Source organism: Ammospiza nelsoni, chromosome 14, assembly GCF_027579445.1.
Source record: "Ammospiza nelsoni isolate bAmmNel1 chromosome 14, bAmmNel1.pri, whole genome shotgun sequence".
NCBI classification, from domain to species: domain Eukaryota; kingdom Metazoa; phylum Chordata; class Aves; order Passeriformes; family Passerellidae; genus Ammospiza; species Ammospiza nelsoni.
Window position 1 is genome coordinate 18,870,422 of NC_080646.1, and position 11,449 is coordinate 18,881,870.

Here is an 11,449-nt window from a genome sequence, read left to right on the forward strand (position 1 = left end):
CAGCCTCCGGAGCAGCGTGCCCGCGGCACCCCCTGCCCCGTGTCCCTCATCCCCCGGGTCCCTCATCCCCCGGTGGCCTCGAGTCCTCACGGCTCCCCCGCCCTGGCACCGCCGTCCCCCGGCACTCACCCTCAGCCCGCCGGCCCCGCAGCTCCCGGGCCCGTGTCCGGTTACCCATTAACAGCTCGGTCCAAAGAGCTGGGCTGGGCTGGGGCCGCCGCTCCTCCCGGCGCTCACGCCCGGCTGCCGGGAAGGGCGGGCAGGGAAGCCCAGCGGAGTGGCCGGGCAGGGCACCGTGCCATCCAAAGGAGGGGCAGCCGCGGGACTTTCCCCCTTGGCAAAACGAGCCTGCAGGAGCGATATTGAAAGTAGAAATCAAACTTTTACCCCACCCCGGGAAATGTTTCCCAAAGGAAAACAGAGCCCGCCACACGTGGCCTCCAAGGCTTCAGTGGCATGAAGCCATGTGCCCTGGTACCCGAGAGGGACGGGGTGGAAGCCAGCAAACACATCCCCTTGCACTGTGTGTCCGAAACGCCCTTTTCACGCAGATGATGGGAATCCAATGCCCAGGTTTGTGCACTCTGCTGGTACCTCCCGCGCTTTGTTTGCACAGGGAGCGGTGATGTGGCTCCGAGGGTGCCAAACCGGGGCTGGCAGGAATCAGTTCAGGCATTGGTGATGGTTAGCGATAGCACGGGGCGCTCAGGCCACCACGTGCCACACGCCGCCCGTAAACAAACCGCTCTCCGTGCCAGCCCCGCGCCTTCTCCCAGAGGATTCGGCCGATCCAATCCGCTAGAGCTGCCCGGGGCTGCGGAGCGAGGGCGCGATGGCGCCGGGCAGCGTGGGGGTCACAAAGGGCGACACCGTGAAAGCGGCGGCTGCCACGCTGGGCTAAGCTGCATCACCGCGCCTCGGCGAGGCCCCCCAGCCCCGCGTGTGGCACTCACGGGTCACCCAGAGGCAGCCCCGGTGTGACACGGGATATCCAGAGCCAGCCCCGCGTGTGGCACGGCTCACCTAGAGCCAGCCTGGCGTGTGACACTCACAGCACACCAGAGGCAGCCCCGCTGTGACACTGTTCACCCAGGGCCAGCCCCTCTGTGGCAGGGCACACCCAGAGTCGGCCCCACTGCACCGCTCCCGCCTCACCCACACTCAGGCCCGCCCCACCTCACGTCAGCGCCCTCACACACAACTGCCGCCGCGCCCAGCCGCCCGCACAGAGCCCCGGTAGCGCGCCGTGATCGTATAGTGGTTAGTACTCTGCGTTGTGGCCGCAGCAACCTCGGTTCGAATCCGAGTCACGGCATCGCCCGGCGGTACCACGGCATACGGGCTCTCGTTTTTGACTTCTTCCCCCCTCAAACGACGTTTTGGTTTTATTTCATAATTTAAATTTGTTATTCTCTCTTATTATTTTGAGCTTAATTTTATTATTTTTAATTTATTTTAACATTTTTCTTTAGTTTATTTTTTTCATTTAATTCTATTTCATTTTATCTGTTTAACGTAACTTAATTTTCATTTTCGTATTTAATTTTTACTGTTTTATTCTTATACTTAATAATATTTTATTTCATTTTCCTCTATTCTATTTTGAATTTTTATTTCTTTATTTACCTTTATGTTATCAATTGTTATATTTCTTTTGTTTTTTTCTATTATATTTTATTTTAATATTTCATTTTATATTATTTTAAATTTAAGTATGTAGTTATTTTATTATAGTTACTTGTATTTTACTTAATATATAATTTTATTAATTTTAAAATACATATTTTGTTTCAACTTATTTTTAAAATTCGATTTTTAGTTCAATTTTACTCTTACTTTGTACCTCATCCTCTCCTCTCATCTTATTTTCGTGTATTTTAAAATTTAATTTTATTATTTAATTTATTATTTCTACCTTTATGTTCTTTTTTTTCATCTTATGTTATTTTCTTGTTTTCAGTCCCTCCGCTCCTTCCCTCCCCGGCGCCCACGGAACCCCCCCGCGCCGAGCCCAGCTCAGCCCCGCAGCCCCGCCGGCAACCGACAGAAAACAAGAAAGAAAAGTGAGATATTGGCGCGACGTGACAAAAAACCAGAGCGCGAGGCGGCAGAGCACGAAAATGTCAAAAATTCGGAGCCCGTATGCCGTGGTACCGCCGGGCGATGCCGTGACTCGGATTCGAACCGAGGTTGCTGCGGCCACAACGCAGAGTACTAACCACTATACGATCACGGCGCGCTACCGGGGCTCTGTGCGGGCGGCTGGGCGCGGCGGCAGTTGTGTGTGAGGGCGCTGACGTGAGGTGGGGCGGGCCTGAGCGTGGGTGAGGCGGGAGGGGCAAAGCGGGGCCAGCTCTGGGTGTCCCGTGTCACACGCGGGTCTGGCTCGGGGTGTCCCCTGTCACACCAGGTCTGCTCTGGGCGCTCCCGCTCCGCTCCCCGCGGGCATTTCCCGGTCGCAGCTCCGGAGCTCCGTCCCGTGCTCCCCGTGCGGGGCCGGGGCGATGGTGAAGGGCCCCGGGCCGAGCCCCGGAGCTCTCACGGCCCTCAGCCACTCCCTGGCCTCAGCCCCGAGTCTCGCTCCGTGTCTGACCCCACCGCGGCGTTCACCCCCACGCCTTTATCCTCTGCCCTCGGGCCAGCTCCCTGCTCTACCCTGATCCTGGCCCTTCCCCTCATTCCAGCCCTCTGTATCCGAGGGTAACTCCATTCCCTGAGCTGTAACCTCACCTCTCGCTCCCCTGCGTATTTCTCAGGGAGTAAAGTTTTTCCCAACCACAGGATTAATGACGACTGGGCATAGAGGGATGGGAGAAAAGAGAGAGACTAAGGATTTTATGCCCCTGAAACATCTACAGGTATCAATCTGTGCTGGACTCCTTGTTTTTCCTGCTTGAGCACATATTGATACCTAATGGCTCTGCTCTCACCACTGCTGCTGCTTCCCTGCCCCCAGTACTAAAGGTTCTTTCATTTTCACAGATATGCAAAGAATTCCAAACACCTGGGATCAAAAAGAATTCCTGACATAAAATATTTCAGAGTTATCGCAGCATGACTCATTCCTTCTGAAGAACTGGAGCTGGTCATAGAAACATCAGCTCCTTCACACGGGATGAGCTCATCGAGTGTCATACACACACATGGGAGGGGGTACAGGGAATGGCAGGGGACTCCTACAACCCTGCTGGCCATGTCCCTGCACCCCATCCATCCTGGTGTATCTGCTGCAGCTGGAAAATCCTACATCTAGAGTGGTCTTCCTGAGGCTTGGGGCAAACTGCAGAAATTCCCCGTGTGCCTTGATTACTCTGTGAAGTAATTGCTCCTGCCACTCTGAGCTCATCTTGCTCACAACCAGCCCAAAAGAGCTCAGAGTGGTGGAGGAAGACAGAATGGGTTTTTGTGTTCTCCCTTTGCCTGTGCCCACCTCGTCCTGTCCTCAGCAGTTTGCTGGTGTGCACCAGTTGTCCCTCAGCAATGCTGGGATCCTTTGCAGTGGGAGATGCTCTCCCATGTCAAACTGGCTGGCCAGGAGATGCTGAATGACCTGAGTGTCCACATGCTACTGTCCTGCTCCAGCCCCAGCTTTCTCCCTCTTCTGACCACGTGCCAAGATCCCAGTCCATGGGAATCCCAGTCCATGCCTCTAATGGGGCTGCAGGGATGCTGCTTTTGTTCATCTGTGTCCATCCCTGTCCCCATCTGTGTCCTTATGCTGGAACGAAGCAGGTGCAGCGACACTGGAAGCAGATATGTGGTTCTCCTCCCATACCTGAGGAGTTTGACAACATCATCATCCTCTTGACTGCACCAAGGACACAAATCCAACCAGCAGGCCCCTGCAGGACAGGTGTAGCTGAGCTGTAGAGGTGGGATCACTGCAACCTCTGAATCCCAGGTCATCAGCTTGTGAATGGGAAGAAGTCCTGGTGCTGCCCTGTGCCTGGTCTCTTGTGCCTTCCTCCACAGTGGCACCATGCCATGAGCTGTGTCCCTGGTGAAGGGATAAGCCCAGCTCCTGGTTAGTCTCTGTTGAGCAGGACAGTGTGGTGGGACCCACAGGAGACAGTGGGGCACGCTCTGGCAGGACATGCTGTCCATGGCTGGTGGGGACAGAGAACCCCCGGAGGCACAGACAATGACCAGGAGATTCCTGCTCGGAGATTTGCATGGCAGGCAGAGTGGGACCCCTGAGGCTGTGTCACCAAGGCTTTATCCCAGCTCCTGGCCTGGCAGGAGGCACAGCCCACGTGTGGGCTCCTTGGTGCCCTGGAGGAGGCAGCAGGGCTGTGATTTGGCTTCTTGGCAGATGTTTCTAGAATGTGGAAGTCAACAGAATTACAATGACCTCAGCTGCTGGAACGGGCATGGTTGAGATAACACTGCAGCCATCCAGGAGAGTCAGCCAAACAGGGAAGTAAGCAGGGAGGTGCAAAAGGACCAGAGATAAGGCATGGGGTGTGGATGAGGAGGAGGAGGTGAGAAACTGCTGCCACCCATCGCTGGCATCGGTGGTGGCCTGTCCAACTTTCTGCTGTAGGCTGCCCTCCCAACAGAACTGGGATGAGAGCACTCCTAAGGGACCTTGCCCGGTTGTCAGGGCCCCAGACACTCTTTGCCATGTGGTTTTTAGTCCAGGTGGTTTGGATCTGCCAGGACTGAGGAAAAGAGACGAGCTTGTGGGAGCACTGAGAGCCCCATGTGCCTGCTGGGGAACCTGATCCCTTTGGGATGTCAGCACCCGGCCAGGATGGCTGCTCCAGGCTCTTCCCACCCTGCTCTGCCCCACAATGTCCTTTCTCTGAGCCCTCTGATGCCTGTGGGTTGCTTTCAGTGGGATTTTAAAGGTGCCTGGAATGTCAAAACACCAGTGCAGCCAGACAGAGAGTGCTGCTGCACCCAGCCATTGCCACTCTGTGGCACAAATATAAATCCTGCAGCTGGCAGAGGGGCAAGGGCAATTCATCACTGCACGGCTGTCTGGGCTGCTCTGCCCCTGCAGCAGCCTCCCCAGCTGCTCCCTCACTGGGGCAGGCCCTGGTCTCCTTTCCCAGCCTCAGGAAGGCAGCTGGGAGGCAGAGCAATCCCCACCACCTCCTCTTTTCTCACAGATTGCTGAAGCAGCCCCGGCAGCAGCGCTGGTGCTGGGGAGGCAGGAAGGATCTGAGGAGGTTCTCTGTGCTTTGCTGGTGATGGAAAAGCAGAGGTGCAAGCCAGTGCTGTCCTCTCTGCCTATTCAGAGGCCACTAATCCAACTTGGAAATTGCTCTGCTGTGGAAATCCCACCTTTCTTCCTAAGGAAATCAGAGCAACTCTACCATCATGGCCAGCATCCCACGGGTGCTGCTGGGGCAGAGCTGGATGCTGGAGCAGGAGCAGGGAAAGGTTCCGGGGCTGGGACAACTTGAAAGTGAAGGTTTGTGTGGGATTTAGGAGTGAAGGACAAAACACCTGAACTGGGAGACAATTGCCATCAACCTGATCCCATTCTGTCCCCACCATCCTCTTCTAGGGCCACAGAGATGCTCTGAGGGCTGGAGCCCCTCTGCTCTGCAGCCAGGCTGGGAGAAGTGAGGGGCTTAACCTGGACAAGAGAAGGCTCCAGGGAGACCTTAGAGCCCTGGCAGGGCCTGAAGGGGCTCCAGGAGAGCTGGAGAGGGACTTTGAACAAAGCCTGGAGTAACAAGACAAGGGGAAATTGGCTTCCCACAGCCAGAGGGCAGGGTCAGATGGGATATTGGGAAGGAATTCTTGGCTGAGAGGGTGTTGAGATCCTGGCACAGATTGCCCAGAGCAGCTGTGGCTGCCCCATCACTGGAAGTGTTCCAGGCCAGGCTGGACAAGTCTTGGAGCACCCTGGGATAGTGGAAGGTGTCCCTGCCCATGGCAGGGGGTAGATTGAGATGAGCTTTAAGGTCTCTTCTGACCCAAACCACCATTCTGTGATTGTAGCTCATGAGACATGCACTGAGGCCTGAATGAGAAGAACTTGAGCATTCCTTGACACGAGTGTTCAGCTGTGATGCTCTCCAGAGGCTTTATGAGCCCACAACAGCACATGAGGTGGGTCCTGGCTCTTCCAAAGCCTGAACTTCAAAGGATATTTTCCAGTCTGCAAGAAAACTGAAAGGGAAGGCAAACAGGATCTAACAGAAAGATTGTCTGCTTGGTTGTATTTTGACATGCCCTTGCCTGGCTCCAACGCTCAGAAATCAAAGAAAATGGTACCCAAAATGTATGGAGCAGGGATGTATCAAAGCTGTCCTGTCCAAAACCCAGGGAACACAGCCCAGAGCAGCCTCTTGAGCTCTTCCCTGGTGTGTCCAGCATCCAGCTGAAGACGGAACGTGAGGAAAGTGTCCCAGGGGAGATCCAGCCATCCTGCAGCCCTAAATAAATGCTGGGCATGTCTGTGTGTGCCCTGCCTGATCCCAGGTGCCAGCCCCAGCTCTCACTGTCTGTGCACAGCAGGAGCCTCCTCCTGCTGCAGGGATTTATGGCCTGCACACAGCCAGCCTTAACCCAGGCTTGTGCTGCTAAATGGGCAGAGGACAGGCCCCCATGAGCTGCCAGGCAGCCTGCCAGCCCTCACCTCCCCACTTCTTGCACTCATCTCTGAATTCACCTTCATTTTCTGCCTCTCAGCCCTTCCAGAGAAACTGGGCCGGTGGCAATTGCGATTGATCCCCTCTCTGTGGGAGCAATGGCCACTGCTTTGCTCTTGTGCACTGAGCCCATCTTCCTGACAGCTGATGACAGCCCTATTAAGAGATATAAGGAGATACCAGGGTGGGTGTTGCCCACAGGCAACATAAAACTGTCTGGAGAAGGACCCAGCTGTGAGAGCATGGCTGTTGCAGCTGGATTAATCAAAGCCACCATTAACCCCTTCCTGGGGCACTGAGGTCCCCTGCCAGCGCCACAGCACAGCCCCCAGCAGCTCATGGCTCTGATTGAGCTGCAAATGCTCCAGCTCCTTCGTTTGCTCAGCCTCAGATCGATGAGGGCAGGCAGCCCCGATCAATTCCACTTTACCACTTGCTATTGAGTTCAGATCCATGCTCTCACAGCTGGTCCCATTTCCTTCATTCATTCAGAGGAGGGATTCAGGCATTTTATCCCAGCTGGATGCTGTTTTGTCCTTGCAGGATCAAACCCTTTGGTAGGAGCAAATAAAAGCCAAAAATGGGGGGCCAGCAATGAAGGGACTGAAGCCGTGCTGTGGTTGAAGCCCCCAGAGCATCCACCTGGCTGTCAGAGTGTGGAGTGGCTGGCTGGGTGAGGCCATGCAATTTGCATGATATCACAGAGCTGTTGCCACCAAGCCAGCATCTGGCATGAGGTTTTCCTGTCATGATCCTGGTTTTGTTCCAGGAAAGCTCCTGTGTCTTGCTTCCCCTGTCCCCATGAGACCTGAGTGGGGAGAATTCAGCTCTCTGGGACTTGAGCCCACACAAAATGATTTTGCAAAAAAAACCAAAAAATAAAACCAAACCCAAAAAACATCAAAGAGTTTGCATAATGGCTGCTTGGAAATTTCCCTCAAACCTTGCATTTGTCAGTGAAAGAAGTGTTTCCCCCCTCTGGGTGTCAATCCTGCAGTCATTTTTCTCTCCTCTCTTGTCACGCAGCTCTCTCACTGTCCTGTCTCCAGGATGCTGCACCTGAACCTGTGGAAATGAAGTTACCCAGTGCTCTCCACACCTCGTCAAAGTGTTAATGAGATGATGGACCACATACAGAGCAGCTGTGACACTCGGGGTGCTGACACTCGAGGTTGTCAGTGCAGAGAGCAGAGGCTGGGACCAGGCTCCAGGTGATGACCAATGGATCTGGCTCCAAGTCTTTCAGCAAGCTGTCATCTCTTCTTTTGGTCAATTAGCATTGCCTCAATTATACTATCAACTGCATAACAAATTGGTTTTTTTCACAGAAAAGCTGGAAAGCTGCAAAAAGTGCCTGCAGAAATGTGTTCCACTTGCTTTGTGCATATCCTGCCCAGGCTTTGATGGTGTCCTGGTGCAAATGTGCAGCAACACTTCCCCTGGACACCATCCCTGCCTCTAAAATCTCACAGGTCTCCTTTGTGCTAGTCCTTGTGTTTAATATGTATTTATGGATTTTTTTTCTGTGGATTTGTGTGGTTTTGTTCCTAAACCATGCAGCATCTGCAGCAGCCCCTGGCAGGGAGGGCCCCTGTGTGCTGAGTGTTATCACTGTTATTGCAGCCTCTCCCACCTCCCCCTGCTGTGCAGATCTCTGCTCTGTGATCCCAGCTGTCTCCTTCCTGTGCCAAAGAGCCCTGCTCCTTCAGGGACCCCGTGTGCAGGGACCTTGGGTCCTCCTGCTGCCCTTCCGTGCACATTTTCCAGCTCTGCTGTATCCTTGGAACAGGGAGACCAGAAATGCATGTAGACTGGGACTGGCTAGGGAATAGTGACATCTCTGATTTCATCTCTCCTTTTTGCTGACCCTTCCTATCAGCTTGTCAGAGAGTCTCTGAGGTTTTGACTTTTGCTTAGGGGACAGTTTCACAGACTGTCAGAGCTCCCAGTCTCAGAACCCATCACCGTGGACAAGAGCCTGGGTTTGGTTTCCCCTAACACTGGCTTTTGTCTCATTTTATTGTCAGCTTCCTAAGCCTCTCAAAGTCCTCCTGCAATGCTCAGCACGCATCCACAATTTCCAGAATAATTCAATATTATTGCAGATTTTGCCGTTGACCTCATCTTGTCAAAGATCTGCGTGTGGAAATGCAGGAACTTCTGCTGGATCACCTCAGGGGCCTGCTGGCTTTTTCCAAGAAAGCACTCGCTGTGGAAAAGAGAAATTCACTGCAAGAGAGCTGTATCAACTCTTCCCCAATATGTCATATTTATCCATCTGTTCCCTAACGATGCCAGTTTCCTCCTCCGTATGCCAATTTTTGTTCATTTGCAGAGAACAGATGTGTCATTTATCAGCCTGGGACTCCCTGGCTGCCTCCCAGGAAGCAATTCTGGTGCCACAGTTGCCACCTTCCAGTCCTCACGTCCCCTGCTGTACCCGGAGCCCGGAGATGGTTCGGCTGTCACCCAGCAGAGGTGACATCCCCTTGGTCCCTGCTGTGCTGCACAGTGGGGTGGATGTGGGTTGCTGCCGGAGAGGAAAGGAGCGGGCACACATCCACTCCAAACCCCCTGCAAATGGCTTTTGTTTGAAGCTGTGGAAGAAGCAGCTGGAGATCCAGGAGCTGCTGCAGGCTTCCCTGCAGTCCATGGGGTGGACCCAGCACCTGACTCAGGTGACACGTGGGAAGTGCCAGCCTCAGCCCCCACATGAGCCGGGCTGAGTCAGCCGGGAGTGTGCAGGGGCAGGGACTCTGAGTCACAGGAAGCTGCTGCCGCCCGCCTGGGGGACGCTGCTGTGCCCGCAGCACCCGAGGTTAAACCAGAGGGGAAGCTTTGCCATGACACCTGGCACCATCCCTCCTCAGCCCAGGGAATGCTGTGTGCTGCTCTTGGCCCAGCTGCCACACAGGGCTCCTGCCCGCAGCCGGGGTGGGCACCAGGAACACTCCAGGCAGCTGAAGCGGCTCCTCGGCCCCGGAGGATGGATGAGGATGCACTCAGCTCTCTGCTGGGCTGGCAGCAGCCCGGAAGACATTACCTGGATCCTTCTTCCTGGTGCGTGCTCTGACCTGTCTGCATTTACCCAGGCAAGCAGCTCCCTTGGTAAGAGGAAGGGCAATGCTGTCAGCACCAGCCTGGAGATCTCAGCAAAGAGCTCCTGGAGCCTTCAGAGGTGGAGAACAGGGTGGGAGCGGATTCCAGTGCAGAGGACCAGCCCTGCATCCTTGCAGAAAGCCCTTCTGCCTCCGCTGTTCCCTCAGAGTGAACCACAAATCACTTCTGCACAGCCATGGGTTGTTATATTCCTGTCTGAGGACTGTGTGCAGCTTCACAGCCATCCTTCCCTCCCTCCTGGGCAGTGCCAGCAGCAGGCAGCCCCCAGGCTGCACGTCCTACCTGGGGATGCATGAGAGTAAAGCTGAAATGTGGAGTCTGGCACGGAAGCGGGGCAGTCTGTGCTCCCCCATCCTCTCCCATCTGCCAGTCCCTGCAGCACCCCATGACAGCCATCTGTCACAGTGACCCGCAGGCAGAGTGGCATCACAGTCACCGTTGTGGTGTCAGGGTCAGTCTCTGCAGCGCAGCCACCAAACCTGGGTCCCGACAGGAATAAGGTAGGGAGAGTGCAAACACTTGGGATTGGAGCAGCACGAGCTGCACACGAGCTGCAGACAGATTCCGGCTTTGGCAGGAGAATGTAGAAATCTGCCACTGCTCCTCCAAGCCTGAAGTGAGGCACTGTGAACAGAGCGATGTCACCAGCCTCTCGTGGTGACTGCAGAAAAGAACATGAGCAGCCTGTGCCTGTGCCAGGCCTTGCAGGTGGTAAGGTCATTTGGTCTCCTTCTGGAGCTCCTTAAAGCTCCCCAAGCACAAAGGAGTCTCTCAGGGGGCTCTCACCTCAGCTGTGCTCTCTCCACCTGCTGCCTGTGCTGCTGCCTGGGAGGTTTGGCCAAGGGGAAGCCCAAATCTGAGGGCTCGGGTGAGTCCAGGGACTTTGGTGCCCCTCCAAGCTCTGCTGAAGCCTGAGGTGAGAAGGAGATCCCTCAGAGGCACAGATCAGAGATCAGGGCTACATTGGGCCAGCCTGGAAGAGAAACAGGCCCAGCAAATGGTGAGGAGGTGCCAGGATCCTGCATGGGCAGGGACCACAGAACTTTGTCAAACCCCAGCACAGCCCAGCACAGCTGCCTCTCCAAGGAGGGAGCGATGTGGGACATGTGCCAGGACGGGATGAGAAGGAAGAACCTTTGCAATTCCTCTAATATGGTAGTATTTGAAAAAACAAACACCACCACAAGCTAGGTCCCTGCTCAATCCCCTCTCTGGAGACACTGAGCGTGTGTTCGCCAGGCCTGAGGATTTAACAAGAGCCATCTCCTACAGCTGCTGCTGAACATCCTCCTTGGTTACTAATAGAGGGTGGAAGTGCTTTCAATCTCAAGTGCCATTAGCCCTGCTTCCTTCCAAATGCTGGACAGGCAAATTTATTGAGAATCTCTGTCTTTTCTGCATTTTAATAAGTCTCTTCATCTCCATCTGAGAGCCTGGGAACGAGATCTGCTGCTAGACTGCTGCAAACACTGCCTGGTGATCACTTTGTTCCTCACAGATGCTTTTTCTCCTGCTGCCTTTTGCATCTTGCAATCCCCATGCTTTGAAATTTCCAGCGCTGTTTTCTGGGTTTCATGGCTGTCTTCTCCCTTTGGAGGAAGCTCCTGTGGTGTCCACATGAACCTGGCAAATTTGGAAAATTCGGATGTGTTTCTCAAGCAGGAGTGTGCTCAAGGAACCAGGAAATGTGGGACTCAGTGGGCTCCCTGGGCACATGTTGG

The 11,449-nt window shown here is 54.5% G+C and overlaps 2 non-coding genes across 2 annotated transcripts; one reads left to right on the plus strand and one right to left on the minus strand.

Annotated features, from left to right (window-relative positions):
- Positions 1-1,243: 1,243 nt before the first annotated feature.
- TRNAH-GUG (transfer RNA histidin (anticodon GUG)) lies at positions 1,244-1,315 on the plus strand. Its single transcript has one exon. It is a non-coding gene; the product is annotated as a tRNA-His (tRNA).
- An 849-nt stretch (positions 1,316-2,164) lies between these two features.
- On the minus strand, positions 2,165-2,236 carry TRNAH-GUG (transfer RNA histidin (anticodon GUG)). The gene has a single exon. It is a non-coding gene; the product is annotated as a tRNA-His (tRNA).
- Between the last annotated feature and the right edge of the window lie 9,213 nt (positions 2,237-11,449).